This window comes from Lipotes vexillifer, unplaced genomic scaffold (genome assembly GCF_000442215.2).
Source record: "Lipotes vexillifer unplaced genomic scaffold, Lipotes_vexillifer_v1.1 scaffold789, whole genome shotgun sequence".
In the NCBI taxonomy this organism is placed as follows: Eukaryota; Metazoa; Chordata; class Mammalia; order Artiodactyla; family Lipotidae; genus Lipotes; species Lipotes vexillifer.
Window position 1 is genome coordinate 449404 of NW_006778055.1, and position 10465 is coordinate 459868.

Sequence of the window (10465 nt, forward strand, 5' to 3'; positions counted from 1 at the left end):
CCTGTGCGTCCGGAGCCTGTGCTCCGCAACGGGAGAGGCCACAACAGTGAGAGGCCCGTGTACCGCAAAAAATAAAAATAAAAAATAAATAAAGTATCCGTTGAGAAATGAATGGATGAAGAAAATGTGGTGCATGTATACAGTAGAATATTATTTAACCATAAAAAGAAGGAAATCCTGATTTTTGCAACAACTTGGATGACCTTGAGGGCATTATGCTAAGTGAAAGAAGTTGGGCAAGGAAAGACAAATACTGTATGAGCCCACTTATAAGTGGAATCTAAAAACAGACAAACTGGGACTTCCTTGGTGGCGCAGTGGTTAAGAATCCGCCTGTCAATGCAGGGGACATGGGTTCAAGCGCCGGTTTGGGAAGATCCCACATGCCGCGACTGAGCCTGCGCTCTAGAGCCCGCGAGCCACAACTCCTGAAGCCCGCGTCCCTAGAGCCCGGGCTCCGCAACAAGAGAAGCCACTGCAATGAGAAGCCCGCGCACTGCAATGAAGAGTAGCCCCCGCTCACCACAATTAGAGAAAGCCCGCGCACCCAACGCAGCCAAAGATAAATAAATAAATAAATTGATTAAAAAAAAATTTTTAAAAGACAAACTCATAGAAATAGAGTAAAATGGAGCTGGGGGTATGGGGGAAATGGGGAGTTCAGCTTTCATAATGTAAACGTGTCCTTTTTGCAGTATATTTAATGCCTCGTTTTCCACATGTTTGTGCTTTTTGATGATTTCGTTGTTTAAAATGGCCCCTAAAGGTAGCGTTGAAGTGCTGTCTAGTGTTCCTAAGTGCAAAAAGGCCATGATGTGTTTGGAGAAAACACATGTGTTAGAGAAGCTTTGTTCAGGTGTGGGTTATAGTGTTGTTGACTGAATTCAATGTTAATGAATTAAAAATATATATTAAATAAGGTGTCTTTAAACAAACACACATAAAACTTTGTGTATTTATTAGTTAACGAAAATGGGACCAGAGGCTCACAGAAATCCAATGCTGTATTTGTCCTAGGAGCAATGGTTTAGTATTCACTAATTCAGTGTTTTTGGTAACTTTATTGAAACTACCAAGGATAATGAGAATTGACTCTGTGTGTGTGTGTGTGTGTGTGTGTGTGTGTGTGTGTGTGTGTAATTCCAGGAAAAAAATCTGGAAATCTTCTCAATTTATTTTATAAGGCTAGCATACCTAGAAAAAAGCAGCATGAAACCTGACAAAGATAAAACTAAAATGAGCCTTACCAAACAATCTCATTTATGATTATTTTGGTAGATTAGATTGAATAGTTATTTACATCCCCCTTCCATGTAAGAAGATCATATATCCCTGTCCATTGTCATGTGATGTGCAGTATCTTCCTGTGGGAGAAATATGATTCCTCAACTTATTAATAACAAGCTTGGCCACATAACTGGTTTGATCAATGAAATATGAGTATGATCCTGTATAACAGTTCCAAGCAAAAGGTTTAGAGCTATTGCTGAATTTCACCAGCTGTTTTGCCCTTTTCCCTTTAATAATATAACATAAGGGCTCCTCTCTCAGCTTGGATCCCAGGATGATGGAGACATCGGAGTGGAGGCACAGAACTGCAGTCAACGTGTAATTTGCTGGGGAGTGAGAAGAAAAAAACATTCTTGTATGCCACAGACATACTGGAGTGGTTTGTTACCTCAGCTTTATCTAGTAATGGCTGACTCATAAAAAGGTGGATGCAAAGATCCTCTAAAAATACCAATAACTTTAATAAAACATTTGTTTAATTCAATAAATTAAATATAAAATATTTATTTAATCTATGATTTGGAGATAAAGGGTGGAGATGCAAGGACCAAATTGCAACTGTAAGGAGATCTAGAGGGTGGAATCTGTGGTCAAGGACGTCTGAGGGACAGAATGGGTCAGGGACTGAGGACTGTTGCACAAGGCCTGGACCACTGTATTACAACTTCTAGCTTCATGAGAGAAAAATCATCTTCAACCTTGTTAAAATGATAATTAAGGTAGTTAAAAGACTATAAAACTAATATTCACCATGATTATAATCATGTTAGAATATATTTTAAAAATTAAGTAACGTACAAAAGGGAAATTAGTAATGTCTTTCTAGTTAAAATAACAATGACTAAAAAATTAAAATAAATAAATCTATGATTTTATTAAGCCATAATAAAAAATGACTTACGTAGATTTCGCTCCAGAATTTAACACTTAACAATATGAAAATTATTAACATAGTAAAGCAATAGGTACAATAAACAAAAAATCTTATCATCATGTAAATTGGCTATAAAGATCCATTTGACTAAATCCCAAAACATTTCAAAATAAAAATGCTTAACAAACCCAGATGGAAATGTACATCATTAATGTGATAAAAATTATTTCAGTAGTGAATTTTTAGAGGTTTAATGTTAAGGAACAGTTTAAGAATTCCGTGGGACTTCCCTGGTGGTCCAGTGGTTAAGTCTCTGCGCTCCCAATGCAGGGGGCCCGGGTTCGATCCCCGGTCAGGGAACTAAATCCCTCATGCCGCAACTAAGAGCCTGCATGCTGCAACTAAAAGATCCCACATGCTGCAACGAGGATCCTGCAGGTAGCAACAAGGATCCCCGCATGCTGCAACTAAGACCCTGTGCAGCCAAATAAATAAATAAACGAACCAACAAATATTAAAAAAAAAAAGAATGCCTGTTCTCACTGCTCTTTTGAACATTGGTCTGGAAACTAGCCAATACCTTAAGGCAAAAAAGTGTAATAATAGTGTTAACTTTTGAAAAGTAGGAGGCCAAATTATATAACACATTTAGGGAACTGCCTGGAACATAATTGGAATGAACAATAATAAAAATATGATTATTATGGCCAAGAGATAGAAAATGAATCTATAGTAATCAGTTCCATTTATATATAACAGCAATAACTTATTAGTTCATTCAATGAAACAAAAGATACCATTTATAATAATAGCAAAAATATAAATTGTATAGGTCTAAATATATAGATGAACACTAAAAAATTACATGCATTTCTAAAAATTGTGACTAGAATATTTTAGAATCTAAGCTAGCATTAAAGTCCAGTTTAGAAATTAAGTACTATGGACATACAGGTGTGGTATTCTCACAAACAATGTTTTTCTTTCTAAAGAATAAATTATTTTCATATTGAGCTATGGCTCTGCTTAATTCATCCTTCTTCCACAAATCAATACCTCCTTTTTTAGAACTGCAGTTGCTCTTATTACTCCTACAGTCACTTAATCATTGGCATAGTTGCATCCTTAAAAATAAGGTTTTTTTGCTGGGCTAAGGAAGTGAGCTAACCTTAAACAACCATCCTGTGCCAGGGTATTTACATAATCTCATTTAATCCTCACCATATCCTAGGAAAGTAAGCAATACTATCCCCATTTAACTCTTGAAGATGTATAAAGCTCTCTTTCCTAGAAATGTTTTATGTTCCTAAAATATGCTGTGTCTTCCAGAGAAGTTAGCACAAGTACAGTGTTTATGTATACTGCAACTTTGTGCAAGACTAAGAGAAATTTAGTTATGTCTCTTAATTCTACCAGTGGGTAAAATTTTTTATTTATACATTACTAAATATTTATCATTTAGTTAGTATTACTCAAGTTAATTTATTTCAAAACTATGTACTTATAATTCAAACAACATGTTTAAGTTTATTCCTAAATATTGACATTTCTTTCCTATAAGGGCTTTCATAGTTCGTTTGTGCGGGGGCAGGGGCAGTTGAGAACCTTATCAACTGTGGTACACTGCTATCCCTCTCTCTAATCATATACGTATCTGTATCTCTATATACATATGTATAAATGCCTATATATCCATATTTATGTATCTGTGTATTTATCTTTCTATCTCTAGATTACTTGAGTGAGAATAATTTCATTCTGTGAAACTACATCTTTATAGACTTACTAATAAAATTAAGCATGCACATTCACACAATAGATGTCTACACTGTGTTTCTGGTCATGATCTATACTACATCTAAATGGGCAATTAATAAAATAATAGTTAGGAGTGTCTGATTTCTACCCTGGTCTTCACCTACCTTCATTGCCCTAGTATTTTTATCTTCTGTGGTTCTCTTCTGGGTCTCATACTTTTAAAAAATGTCTATGTTATTCAAGTTGATTAACTCCTTCTATCAGAAACAAAATGTAATTGGCAAAAATTTGCAATCTCTTGCATAGGCTCAAAATAAAAATTTTACTGTACACAATATTAAAAACTGGACTCATGCAGGTCTTGCTGTGTATCCCCATTTGTTATTGCACGGAGACTCAAATATAGAACCTAACAAAGTTCTGTTTCCCCTGATGTGTTTGGGCTCTAAAAATTGCCTGCTGCTGTTGCCTGTTAATAGATTAGTTTTTTTCATTTTCTCTGCTTTGGCTTTTAACTAATGACAAAACCTTCCAGGCTGTGACCTACCTCAAAAAGTTGTCCTCAAGCTCCCCACTTCAGTATTCTAATGTTAATTTCTATGTCAGTGTTACATATCCCATTAAGAGTACTCCACTGGGGGTCTGTGGTGTTTACTTGCGGTAAGTCATCCTCTGACTATGCTTTATATTTACATATCTGTCTTTCTCATTAGACCATTAGCTTCTCAAGGGTAATGGTTATTTCCTGTTTATCTCTGTGTCTCAATACTTAATATGATACAGAGAATATGCCAAGTTGGTTGAGAGAATTAACGAAAAGGAAAATGCTAATAACCAGGAGGAAAGAACCCAAGTTCTCAAGCCTACCACCAAATTCTATAACTTAGAGCAAGTCAGCTTTAGGCTCTATGCTCCATTCCCTCAAGTATGAAAAGGAGGTGGAGCCATCAGATAGTACCAATATCCTTTTCTTTTAAATATCTCCTACAATATTGGGCTCTGCAGGCATTCAATGAACACTTCTTGATGGATATATTATTACTTTGGCTTTCACATTTCTCCTGGTCAGGCAAAACCATTGCCTAGAAATTATCCTTGATTGACACAATATTTACAGTGTTACCCATGAGCCAAATGTCATCCGTGAACAGAATGGAATACTATTTTCTGACATTTTTTGTGTGGGAATGGATATGTATTGATAGAACCATTTTTTTGTGTGTGTCCTCATGTACTTTAGCATTTTGCTTTGAGAAACGTTGCTGTCCCAGAAATATTTTCCTTTGGAAAAAAATTAATTATCCCAGGGCTTTAGCCTTTAGTTCACGATACCTGAAGAGCAGGAATAAGATACTTAGCATTTTTGTGGTACAGGGGCAATGAGTGAGCTGTGTGAAAGGAAGTCACATTACACATGCAAAAGATCAGGTCTGTAGCTGCTGCAAATCAAGGGATGTGCATTAAATGTGGAGTGTTCAATGTTATATAGAACACAGGCGATTTCAACCACAAATAGCAGGAGGAAACATGCTCCCAGAGTTTCTTTTCTTATTTCTTTTATGTATGTATGTATGTATGTATGTATTTATGGCTGCATTGGCTCTTCGTTGCTGCACGTGGGCTTTTCTCTAGTTGCGGCAAGCGGGGACTACTCTTCATTGTGGTGTGCGGGCTTCTCATTGCGGTGGCTTCTCTTGTTGCAGAGCATGGGCTCTAGGCGCATGCGCTTCAGTAGTTGCGGCACACGGCCTCAGTAGTTGTGGCTCACGGGCTCTAGAGCGCAGGCTCAGTAGTTGTGGTGCACGGGCTTAGTTGCTCCGCGGCATGTGGGATCTTCCCGGACCAGGGCTCAAACCTGTGTCCCCTGCATTGGCAGGTGGATTCTTAACCACACTGCACCACGGGAAGCCCAACACTCTTCTAAGGACAAATCACTGAAAGATTTTAGTCTTAAAAGGGTGCTTTGTTTTAGCTGCTTGGTGAAGTTTATAAAAATATTCCATGTGACAATTCACAGTGGCAGATCCATGTCTCATTTGCAGAAAGGATGCCCCATCACTGCACAGGAAGTTCACCAGTTTGTCCTGGAGCTTATATGATTTTGGTGCCCTGCTCAACTCCTCCTCCACAATGGTTGTCAGCTGAAGACCTTGTTTCCCATTTCAGTAAATGTGAAAGGTCACTTCCACAAAACCCCATCACCATTATCGGCATCTGTGCTCACATGCCCTGATTTCCTTTTGGTCACTATGGACTGACTGTTCGCCCAGCAGAGATTAACATTCAATGTGTGCACTAGATCTAATTTTCTTTCTGCTTATTCGAGGACTTTGATGCAGTAATCTCTCCCCTTTTCTGCAACTTAAATTTATTTATTAAGGTTGGAAAGTGTTAGGGAGGAGCAGTTATGGTACAGGGTGAAATCAAGAGTTCCCTTTTGGTGGGAATTCCCTGGCAGTCCAGTGGTTAAGACTCCACGCTTCCACTGCAGGGGACACGGGTTCCATCCCTGGTCAGGGAATTAAGATCCTGCAAGCCTTGTGGTGTGGCAAAAAAAAAAAAAAAAAGTTCTCTTTTGGAATGTTCTGTGAATTGCATGCCCAATGCAATATCCAAGTGGTTATATCAAATTGCTAGATGTATACATAAGTCTGGTATACCAACTAGATAGGTCTCAATCACAGGCAGTAATTTTGGAAGTAGAAAGTACATAAATGGTATTAAAAGCTGGAGGATGTGACTGGGTGGATACAGAAAAGCAGAAGGTCACTGATTGAGTCTTGGAGACCTCATAGAGAAGCCAGCAAAGTAGAGTGAGTTGGAATGGCCCATGGGTCAGGAAGAAGTGCAGTTTAATGAAGGACGGAGAAGGGAAGTGTTTTAAGAAGGAAGAGGTGGACAACCATACTGACTACTGCTAAGAAATATACAAACGATAACAGATATGAATGTTGGATTTAGCCAACGAGCAAGTCATGTTTCTTTGCCAAGTGAATTACCGAGGAGTATTAATGGCACAAAGTCCAAATTTTTCCAAACCTTTTCTGTGAAGAGGGAAAAGGTAGGTTTATTCCTAGATATTTTATTCTTTTTGTTGCAATGGTAAATGGGAGTGTTTTCTTGATTTCACTTTCAGATTTTTCATCGTTAGTATATAGGAATGCCAGAGATTTCTGTGCATTAATTTTGTATCCTGCTACTTTACCAAATTCATTGATTAGCTCTAGTAGTTTTCTGGTAGCATCTTTAGGATTCTCTATGTATAGTATCATGTCATCTGCAAACAGTGACAGCTTTACTTCTTCTTTTCCGATTTGGATTCCTTTTATTTCCTTTTCTTCTCTGATTGCTGTGGCTAAAACTTCCAAAACTATGTTGAATAAGAGTGGTGAGAGTGGGCAACCTTGTCTTGTTCCTGACCTTAGTGGAAATGCTTTCAGTTTTTCGCCATTGAGGATGATGTTGGCTGTGGGCTTGTCATATACGGCCTTTATTATATTGAGGAAAGTTCCCTCTACACCTACTATCTGCAGGGTTTTTGTCATAAATCGGTGTTGAATTTTGTCGAAAGCTTTCTCTGCATCTATTGAGATGATCATATGGTTTTTCTCCTTCAAATTTTTAATATGGTTTATCACATTGATTGATTTGCGTATATTGAAGAATCCTTGCATTCCTGGAATAAACCCCACTTGATCATGGTGTATGATCCTTTTAATGTGCTGTTGGATTCTGTTTGCTAGTATTTTGTTGAGGATTTTTGCATCTATGTTCATCAGTGATATTGGCCTGTAGTTTTCTTTCTTTGTGACATCCTTGTCTGGTTTTGGTATCAAGGTGATGGTGGCCTCGTAGAATGAGTTTGGGAGTGTTCCTCCCTCTGCTGTATTTTGGAAGAGTTTCAGAAGGATAGGTGTTAGCTCTTCTCTAAATGTTTGATAGAATTCGCCTGTGAAGCCATCTGGTCCTGGGCTTTTGTTTGTTGGAAGATTTTTAATCACAGTCTCAATTTCAGTGCTTGTGATTGTTCTGTTCATATTTTCTATTTCTTCCTGATTCAGTCTTGGCAGGTTGTGCATTTCCAAGAATTTGTCCATTTCTTCCAGGTTGTCCATTTTATTGGCATACAGTTACTTGTAGTAATCTCTCATGATCTTTTGTATTTGTGCAGTGTCAGTTGTTACTTCTCCTTTTTCATTTCTAATTCTATTGATTTGAGTCTTCTCCCATTTTTCTTGATGAGTCTGGCTGATGGTTTATTAATTTTGTTTATCTTCTCAAAGAACCAACATCTAGTTTTATTGATCTTTTCTATCGTTTCCTTCATTTCTTTTTCATTTATTTCTGATCTGATTTTTATGATTTTTTTCCTTCTGCTAACTTTGGGGTTTTTTGTTCTTCTTTCTCTAATTGCTTTAGGTGCAAGGTCAGGTTGTTTATTCGAGATGTTTCCTGTTTCTTAAGGTAGGATTGTATTGCTATATACTTGCCTCTTAGAACTGCTTTTGCTGCATCCCATAGATTTTGGGTCGTCGCGTCTCCATTGTCATTTGTTTCTAGTTATTTTTTGATTTCCTCTTTGATTTCTTCAGTGATCACTTCGTTATTAAGTAGTGTATTGTTTAGCCTCTATGTGTTTGTATTTTTTACAGATCTTTTCCTGTAATTGATATCTAGTCTCATAGCGTTGTGGTCGGAAAAGATACTTGATATGATTTCAATTTTATTAAACTTCCCGAGGCTTGATTTGTGACCCAAGATATGATCTATCCTGGAGAATGTTCCATGAGCACTTGAGAAAAATGTGTATTCTGTTGTTTTTGGATGGAGTGTCCTATAAATATCAATTAAGTCCATCCTGTTTAATGTATCATTTAAAGCTTGTGTTTCCTTATTTATTTTCATTTTGGATGATCTGTCCATTGGTGAAAGTGGGGTGTTGAAGTCCCCTACTATGAATGTGTTACTGTCGATTTCCCCTTTTATGGCTGCTAGTTTTTGCCTTATGTATTGAGGTGCTCCTATGTTGGGTGCATAAATATTTACAATTGTTATATCTTCTTCTTGGATCGATCCCTTAATCATTATGTAGTGTCCTTCTTTGTCTCTTCTGATAGTCCTTATTTTAAAGTCTATTTTGTCTGATATGAGAATTGCTACTCCAGCTTTCTTTTGGTTTCCATTTGCATGGAATATCTTTTTCCATCCCCTTACTTTCAGTCTGTATGTGTCTCTAGGTCTGAAGTGGGTCTCTTGTAGACAGCATATATATGGGTCTTGTTTTTGTATCCATTCAGCCAATCTGTGTCTTTTGGTGGGAGCATTTAGTCCATTTACATTTAAGGTAATTATCGATATGTATGTTCCTATTCCCATTTTCTAAATTGTTTTGGGTTCGTTATTATAGGACTTTTCCTTCTCTTGTGTTTTTGTCTAGAGAAGTTCCTTTAGCATTTGTTGTAAAGCTGGTTTGGTGGTGCTGAACTCTCTCAGCTTTTGCTTGTCTGTAAAGGTTTTAATTTCTCCATCAAATCTGAATGAGATCCTTGCTGGGTAGAGTAATCTTGGTTGCAGGTTTTTCTCCTTCATCACTTTCAGTATGTCCTGCCACTCCCTTCTGGCTTGTAGAGTTTCTGCTGAGAGATCAGCTGTTAACCTTATGGGGATTCCCTTGTGTGTTATTTGTTGTTTTTCCCTTGCTGCTTTTAATATGCTTTCTTTGTATTTAGTTTTTGACAGTTTGATTAATATGTGTCTTGGCGTATTTCTCCTTGAATTTATCCTGTATGGGACTCTCTGTGCTTCCTGGACTTGATTAACGATTTCCTTTCCCATATTAGGGAAGTTTTCAACTATAATCTCTTCAAATATTTTCTCAGTCCCTTTCTTTTTCTCTTCTTCTTCTGGAACCCCTATAATTCGAATGTTGGTGCGTTTAATGTTGTCCCAGAGGTCTCTGAGACTGTCCTCAGTTCTTTTCATTCTTTTTTCTTTATTCTGCTCTGCAGTAGTTATTTCCACTATTTTATCTTCCAGGTCACTTATCCGTTCTTCTGCCTCATTTATTCTGCTATTGATCCCATCTAGAGTATTTTTCATTTCATTACTTATTGTGTTTGGGGTCTCCTTTTCGCAGGCTGCAGGTTCATAGTTCCCATTGTTTTCAGTGTCTGTCCCCAGTGGCTAAGGTTGGTTCAGTGGGTTGTGTAGGCTTCCTGGTGGAGGGGACTAGTGCCTGTGTTCTGGTGGATGAGGCTGGATCTTGTCTTTCTGGTGGGCAGGTCCACGTCTGGTGGTGTGTTTTGGGGTGTCTGTGGACTTATTATGGTTTTAGGCAGCCTCTCTGCTAATGGGTGGGGTTGTGTTCCTGTCTTGCTAGTTGTTTGGCATGGGGCGTCCAGCACTGTAGCTTGCTGGTCGTTGAGTGAAGGTGGGTGCTGGTGTTGAGATGGAGATCTCTGGGAGATTTTCGCTGTTTGATATTATGTGGAGCTGGGAGGTCTCTTGTGGACCAGTGTCCTGAAGTTGGCTCTCCCACCTCAG

The 10465-nt window shown here is 37.9% G+C and overlaps 1 non-coding gene across 1 annotated transcript; it reads left to right on the plus strand.

Moving 5' to 3' along the window:
- Positions 1-2451: 2451 nt before the first annotated feature.
- Positions 2452-2524, plus strand: TRNAG-CCC (transfer RNA glycine (anticodon CCC)). The gene has a single exon. It is a non-coding gene; the product is annotated as a tRNA-Gly (tRNA).
- Positions 2525-10465: the final 7941 nt, after the last annotated feature.